The sequence below is a fragment of the Eucalyptus grandis genome, chromosome 8 (genome assembly GCF_016545825.1).
Source record: "Eucalyptus grandis isolate ANBG69807.140 chromosome 8, ASM1654582v1, whole genome shotgun sequence".
NCBI lineage: Eukaryota > Viridiplantae > Streptophyta > Magnoliopsida > Myrtales > Myrtaceae > Eucalyptus > Eucalyptus grandis.
Window position 1 is genome coordinate 65,499,408 of NC_052619.1, and position 8,208 is coordinate 65,507,615.

Here is an 8,208-nt window from a genome sequence, read left to right on the forward strand (position 1 = left end):
CCTTCTTGAGAGGGCGCAACTGCTAAAACTGCTCTAGCTTTCACCTAATTTCGCTTGGAAATGTCATCGTTAACTTTGTAAAGGTAGAAGCTGTCGCCAAACATAGTAACTTTTTTAGAACTAGAAGTAGCCGTTTGTTGTCACAAAATAATATCAAATCAGCACTAACTACGAATTTTGGATTGTTATGACCAGCACAACATCTTGCTAATTATGTTAAGAATGTTATGAATTGATTGTGATTTTTCTTTCTTCATTTTCGTCTATCGTTTGACAGTTGGGTTTATTTAATATTGCATATTTAAAGTCACTTAAGACACGCAAATATTTACAAGTAGTGCGTATCGATTAGGAAATTTTCCAAAGTTTAAAACTTGCAATTTATTTTTTCGTTCTCAAAGTACAATTGTTTTTTTGAAACTATAAGAGACCTTAAATGATTTTTCTTTTTCAAGTTCTTTTTTCCTTCTCGTCGGTGGCTGACTTGTTCAATCATTTGGGTAAGGCTATCTTATCACAATAGATAGGACTGGATAGATCAAGGGAATGAATCACGTGACATTCTAAATTTTCCTTCTATTTATTAGATTAGCAATTATTGTGTTATGTAGACATGAAATTTCATACTAAAATTAAAGAAAGACATCATTGGCATGTCAGATATAGATCTTACGTTATATATATAGGTATATTACAATACATAAGGCATGCTTAGCACTTCATGATTCTAACATTAGATCTTGCACACATTGGATTACATAAATTTCATGAGCATTTCATTATAATTGCAAAAGTGCCACCAGATTAATGAATATTGTGATAGTGGCAAGATTACTAAACACCAAAAATGCCCAAAATGCCTTTAGGATACACAAATATAAATTTATTTATACATGAGTCTCCTATTTTTTCACAAAGACATTGATTTTTTATCACCTGTTTCAATTACATTCTCTCTCCACTTTTATAATCACAAGCTTTGCGAACTAAAGATAGGCCACTTATCGCTCGTTTAACTTGTCACATCTCATTCATTTCAAATCATATGTTTTAGCTATGCAATTATATCATGAATGACATCATTTTTGAATTATAGCCCATTAGCTAGTGTTGATTTAATATTTTCTCGCTTGGTTTTAAGGTGAATCAAACTCTATGTTCACGCAAATCTTTCCATCCAAGGTAAGTGAATCTCTAGGGATAAAGTGGGCTGATCCACTTAGTACTCTTGATCTTTGTGTAATTTTAGCTTAAAGTACATTCTAGATCCATGTTATTTAAGGGAATAAGTGATTACATGATTAGCTTATAAGAGGCAAAACTATATGTATGAGTGACTTTAGATAAGCTTGCCCAGTGGTTATTGCTTTGTCAATATAAGATTAAAATTATGTTTACTAATGCCATGTAATTTGCTATGAGTTATGATTTTATATGTATGACTCATCATGACTATATCTCATGAATAAGAACATGGTCAAGTGATTTCAAGAGGATTTTGAATGACTTTGATGAGCAAAAGTGTTAGAGAGATAGAACTATGCATGCAAAAGGGTAAAATAGTAATTTTCGCAATACAAAGGCAAACATGTAAATTTACAACATATAAATTCTTATATGAAAAATGAAATTTTATTAAATTTTTTTATTAGTTAGCTGTTAAGTTAGACTAATTGAAGGAACTAAAATCACGTAAAAAGTCCAAGTATTGTAAAATATGGGCTATTTTATAATTTCATAAAGTTAGAAGTCTCATATCCCAAAACTGAAAATTAGGGGGGCTGTTTATTTGTTAAGGATGCTTATGATGGCAGGTTCTTATGTAATTATACAATTATTTGTCTAATCTAGACAATTTATCCAACTAGTCAAAATGTTGACTTAATTCTGAAAGTATTTTGAAAAGTTTGTTGTTTTGGTAATTTTACAAAATCCGGGACAAGTATATAATGCCAGAAGATGATCATTTGGAACAAGTAGCAAATGATAGCAAATGAGTGGCATTAGCTAGAGCTAGATTAAGAGAAAAATTGAGATGCGAACTGCATTGGGATTGATGCTATGTGACTTCCACCAATGAAATTATGTAGCATGGAGTGGGGAGATATTATGGCCCATATAATTTTTAAAACCTCACTTTAATATATGAAAATAATCGAGAGATTAATAAATTGTACATTGAACTATCATGAAGGAAGTTCTTTGTTGATATCCTTTGAGACATGTACATGGTTATATTACTGTTGCTATACATACATGTGATTCACGCCATGTACAAGGTGAAATGATACTTGGTTTTTAATGGAAAGTTCGGAATAACCATAAACTTATGTGATGTGAATGTTGTGACCTCTTGGATTGAATTGTTTTATGAATAATAATTCGTTGATTCGTAAATGATAATAAATGGTTATATGATTTACATTTTTAATATGAGAAATGATAAGAGATTAGTGTGAGGACCGTGTGCCCTTTTGATTTTGCAATGAAGATCTTTGGATGCTATGCAATTTATCGAATGTCCGGCACGCCCTTTTGGAATCACTTTGTGTAAGCTATGCACGCTTAAGCCATGCTTGACATGTAGATGAGAAATGATAATCCATGTTAAGTAAGCATACACAATATCACATGTTAGTGTGATATCATAAATCCAATCAATCATTTCGGACCATGCAAAAGACGATAATCAATCTTGTGCTTGTACTTGAGAAAAAATGGTCACTTGATTGAATTATAGATACAAGATAGTGCATCATGAGTTGCCACTGTTATTAAACTAGGACAAGTGCTTAAGAAATAAAATATTTGCCTATGCTTGTAAAGGGTTCGTATATTGTCTTCAATATATTGTGCGTGAATGAATTTAAACATTGATACATTTTGATTTTTATATCCTCACACAGAATGCAGCGTTAAATAATTAGTAAAAAAAAAAAAAAATCAAAATCTGAAACATAAAGAAGAGCTGCAAGCTTTGCTGCAGTTGCAGCAAATTTCAATTTCTACACTTTACTCATATAAATCGACAGAAGCGCTATTTCTCTTGGGGTGAAATCGCGATCTGGGAAGGAAAGATGCAGTTCTTCGGGGGCTCCGACATCAGCCCGTCGCCACCGGCACCAACAGCGGCGGGGCACAACGCGAACGTGATGTACATGTTCAACCGGAACGGGGTGTGCCTGTTCTACCGGGAGTGGAACCGCCCCCTCCGGACCCTGAATCCCCAGCAGGACCACAAGCTCATGTTCGGCCTCCTCTTCTCCCTCAAATCCCTCACCGCCAAGATGGACCCCACCGGGCATGTACCTTCTCTCCCGATCTTTCCTCAAATTCGTGGGGAAGTTGAATGAATTCCCGAGTGCGGTTGGCCAATCGCGCGAGGCATCGGAAATGGCGGGTCTTGATCTGTCTGATAGAATTTTGCATCTTTTTGCGTTGTCTTAGGAATGTAGATGCCTTTCTGATGATCTGCTTTGACTTTGATTCTTTGACGTAATTGGTCTCCGAACACTCTCCCAAATGGTTAATGCGATTAAATGTTGCCGAAATCGCTGAAATAATGACCTTTTGAATCATGTGTATTCAATTCAGGTACCATTTGATGGCAATCTGGCTTTTTAATTTGGTAATTTAGAAGACTCTTGCCAACCATCAATCTGCTGTTTTTTTTTTCGGTCATCTTATTCCTCATGCCTTTGCAGATAATATTGGTAACGCATCCTAGGACTGGTGATCTACGAGAAACTTTGAAGTATATATACAGTCTATATGTTGAATATGTGGCTAAAAACCCTCTCTATGATCCAGGAACTCCTATCAGGTGACTGATGAACTTTTGTTGGTTTAAACTAGTTGATTAGATGACGCGCGTCAATGCTGATGATCTATTATTTAAATAGTGTTCTATAGGGGACCAATGTAATTGTTAGTGAAACTCTTCTTTTCGACAAAATGGAACGCCAGAGTACCAAGAAATACCTTCTTAAAGCCTACAAACCTTTCCTAACCTTCTCTTACAACACTCGTTCACAAAACAAGATCACCCAGACGCACACAACTGCCAGGTAAGCCCCTCCGTTTATCGGGCAGGAACAGAGCATAGCTAATTGCAGGTTTTATCTTTTCATATGAGGAAAAGCTAACAAGATTTTCAATTAACACATTGTTCTTAATATGAGTTTCTGCTGACAAAAGAAAGAAACATTGTGTATATACAATTGTGCCTCTTCATCAATGTGATAGAATTTTCCCTCTTAGAAACAGAGTGTATGTATACCCAGACAAGGCCCACGCTTACTGGGTAGAGGCTAAGTCTTGGCTAGAATCTAGAGACCTAGTCTTGGGCATTCGGGTAAGTTATGACAATGGACATGATCAGACATAGGTTCCGGGAAAAAAAAATCAGGATTTGTCATGATTTTGAGGTCGCCGAAGAGGTTATGATAAAGCTGATGTCTGGCCTCAAGTAAGTTATGAATCTGAGTTTGCTAAAGCTCACCCCTGACCACCGAAATCTGCCGGCATCTCCATTAACTTTCTGACGATGCCTTCCTGGAGAGTTGGAGAAGGAGATGAAATGTGGGAATTAGGTTTGATGGTTTCACTTGAGTGCGTGGGGAAACGGAGGACGAAAATTTGATGGTTAGGCTTGTTGCAGGGTAATATGCTTTTCTGAGGTCTTTTCTGGAATCTGCTCTTTTAGCATCGTCAATACCGAAAGATGAACCGGTAGAATATGATTACATACGTCTTGACTTAACTTTTCGCAACTTTATTCGGTTGAAAATATGATTGTTAGGCCTGCGGCAGGGTTATATGCCTTTGAGGGCGTTCGCTTTCAATAATGTACTCTCTCAGCCTCGTCGATACCGAAAGACGAATCAATAGAAAATGATTACTTACGCCTTGACTTGAATTTTGGGTCGCCACTTTATCGTGTCGAAAATTTGATAATTAGGCTTGCGGCAGGGTAATATGCTTTGAGGGTGTTCTGCTCCTTTGAATAATCTGCACTTCTCGCCTCGCCTCGCCTCGCCTCGCCGATAGGGAAAGACGAATCAGTATAAAATGATTACTTACGCCTTGACTTGAAGTAACTTCATCCAGTTCCGCCAATATCGCTTCTCTATATTTTTTTTCCCCCTTCTTTTTTGTTAATAAATCCAGATTTCTATACACGCGGTTTCTAATGACAGAGGCATCGGCAAACAACGTAGTTAGAGATGTACTCGGTCAGCGTAGATCTATCAAGTAACATCTAGAAAAAAAAAATCATAAAAAACTCAAAACTATGCTCATTATGACGTATTTATCCTACATATTTTTATGTGCTATAAAGAACCCCAAATCATGCATACTGTGGCGCATATACCTTATATTTTGTTTTTAATGTAAAAAACTCAAAACTTGTAACTTATGTGACACATTTACCCTTCGTTACTATAAATGTTTTTTAAACCAAAGCAATATCGTTTCACGTGGGTGCTATAGCTATGTCAATGTTATTTGCTTTCTCACGTTCATGTAGACAGATTTTTAAAAGTCCCCATTGATAAAATTTTGACTAAAGGTAAATTTGTCACAATAGTACAAATTTTGGATTTTTGATATCACAGAAATTTTTTTAGGGTAATTGTCTCACAGCAGGCATAGTTTAAGGTTTTTGATGGCTTTTGCCATTTTTTATTAGCTAAACTATTTTATTTCTTCCTTTTGGTAAGAGAAACTCATATTACTTGCGATAAATATTTGTAAGATACACGTAGTCAAAAGGCGAATCTACATTATCAATAAATGTAGGTGGTGCGTTCCTTGCATGGATCGTCAATGGAGCCACTTTTTGCCCTGCTGACTTCTTTTTTGGCTCAGTTAATTTTTATTCCTTGAACAAGTTTCTAGTAGAACAACGTGTTTAGTGACTATATAAAATTTCAATTCCCAAAAGAGAAAAAGAACATAAATGCATTTGGTATGGTCCAAAAAAATTTATTCCCAATTTTTTTTTTCATTTTAACTATAAAAATGTCAGTGGAGACTTAATATTTCATGTTTGGATAAAACTGAAATTTGTAAGGATTTAAATGATTAAGATATTCTAAGATGATCTTAAAAAATCCAACGTAATAGTTAATCAAAGATGGATGACTGGAAATGGTAGCAAAGAGTCGTACGGGTTTATAACTTGCAATAAGAGGAGGTTGACAGTAAATCAATGTGCATTATAATTGCATAGGCCTTTTGAGCTTTTCTAGCTACAAGAAAAAGAGCAAACGTTTCTTGGTGGAATAAGCAATGATGAAACAACTGAGGATGGAGGTGATCATAAAGTTGGTGTGCTTATTTATACAAACTCATCAAACTTTCATGCAAATGACATTAGGACTCCATGGATCATAGGGTTATTCAATCGCTATGAACACAAGGCAAATGGTAATACAAATCACTTGTTGAGAGCATCTAATTTTCTATTAAAACATAATTGTGAAAAATCTTTAAAAAATTCTCCAATAGAATCTTAAGGAGAGTCATCAAGTTTTGGGGACCTAGCATTGTCTTTAAAACGAAAACGGCATTCAAAAATTCATATAGTAAAGTCCTAAAAGCTTATTCAATTATAAATCTAATTTTCATCAATTTTTTTTTTTTTTTTTTTTTTTTTGTGCTAAACTAATTCTGAAATAGAATTAACATTAAAATCTAGTAAAACTACTCAAAATCTGATTTTTAATTTTTTTCCTAAATTTTTTTTTTTTTTTTTTTTTTTTTATTCTAAAAAATGGGGACTCAAATCAAGTAAGGAGACTGGACCTTGTGTCGATTATATAAAGACGAGCATTAGGTTATCTTGAGCTAGCTTTTCTAAAACAAGCTTATTTCTCTTTTTGTTTATGGGAACAAAGTAGTAGCATTTTTCAACTTCTTGTTTTTATTTTGAATTTATTCCCTGATCATACTAGTCTGTTTCTATTTCCTGGCCATTGATTTGTTTTGGAAATTAAAAAGATTAGTTGACATTACCAAATGAATTTTTGTGCTTTTTCTGTTCCAAGAAACAAAAGAACAGAAAAATAGAAGAATAAAATGGTTACTAAATAGGGCCTTATTGTGTAATCCTTGTAAGTAATTTCCTTTTTCCCCATTTTTAATTAAATCCTAATTAATTAACATCATCGTATTGATGCACCCATTGTGAAAACAGACTAGCTCCGTCCCCACCCGCAATGCACATATAGGTTATCTTCCTGCAACGATCTATAGAATCATTGGATATGATTTAGTGCATAAATTTCTTTTTGAATTTAGGCTTGCGGTTCTAGATGTGTTCATGTGAGTACAAGAAGTTTGTAAAATTAGCTGATCGAAATGTGGTGCATTAAAAAAAAAATGTAGTGCATTATGTTCGATTGGCTATATTCAGTTGACCTTTCATGCTAGACCGGAATTGGCAAGAACATGAAGCTATAGTTCTGATTATAACCGCAGGGCGCACTCAGTTTGTAAAAGTAGCTCATTGGCGTCCATCGGGATTCACGTCTTTGGATTAGTCACTCTGTCCACGATGGTGTTAATTCTCTATGTATTTGACGAGTGTGCCATGTCTGATGCAGCTCAAGGTGGACTATCATTACCTAGAAGATCCAAAATACTTTGACCTCGGCAATTGAGTTGTCTCAAGCTACCTTCTCAATTGAATCCTGGAGGTGCTGTCCATAATTTAGTCTTCCTTTTCGAATATCTTCGTTCCTCCTCTTGTACAGATACCGGTTTCCCAATAATGTTAACCTTGTAATTCCATGTTCAAGTTAACTTTACCATCACAGCCTTCATATCAAATATGGGTTCATTGCAGCTTGAATTGATAAATGAAGGTATGGTTTATTATTTATATATTCTAAGGCTCCTCCTCATGTATAAATTGGTCGTTAGCCTAAGCCCGAAGCGTGAAAATATATAATTGGGGAGGCAAATAGAGGTGAAAATATGTAATTAGAGAGATAAATAGAGGCATGAAAGATTTGAACTAGAAAATCTTAAGTGAACAGGTGGATGGAGACCGCATAAATATAAAGAACATATAAGATTCGTTTTCAAGCGACATGGGATAATATTTTAATATCCTGTCTCATGTGCAAGTCGGATTACGAGCAGCACGTAGAACTTTTGACAACGGCACTTGGAATTTGATTAATTGGGGGTGGAGATACA

General features: G+C 35.0%; 1 pseudogene; it reads left to right on the plus strand.

Annotated features, from left to right (window-relative positions):
- Positions 1-3,077: 3,077 nt before the first annotated feature.
- On the plus strand, positions 3,078-3,907 carry LOC120286636 (annotated as a pseudogene).
- Positions 3,908-8,208: the final 4,301 nt, after the last annotated feature.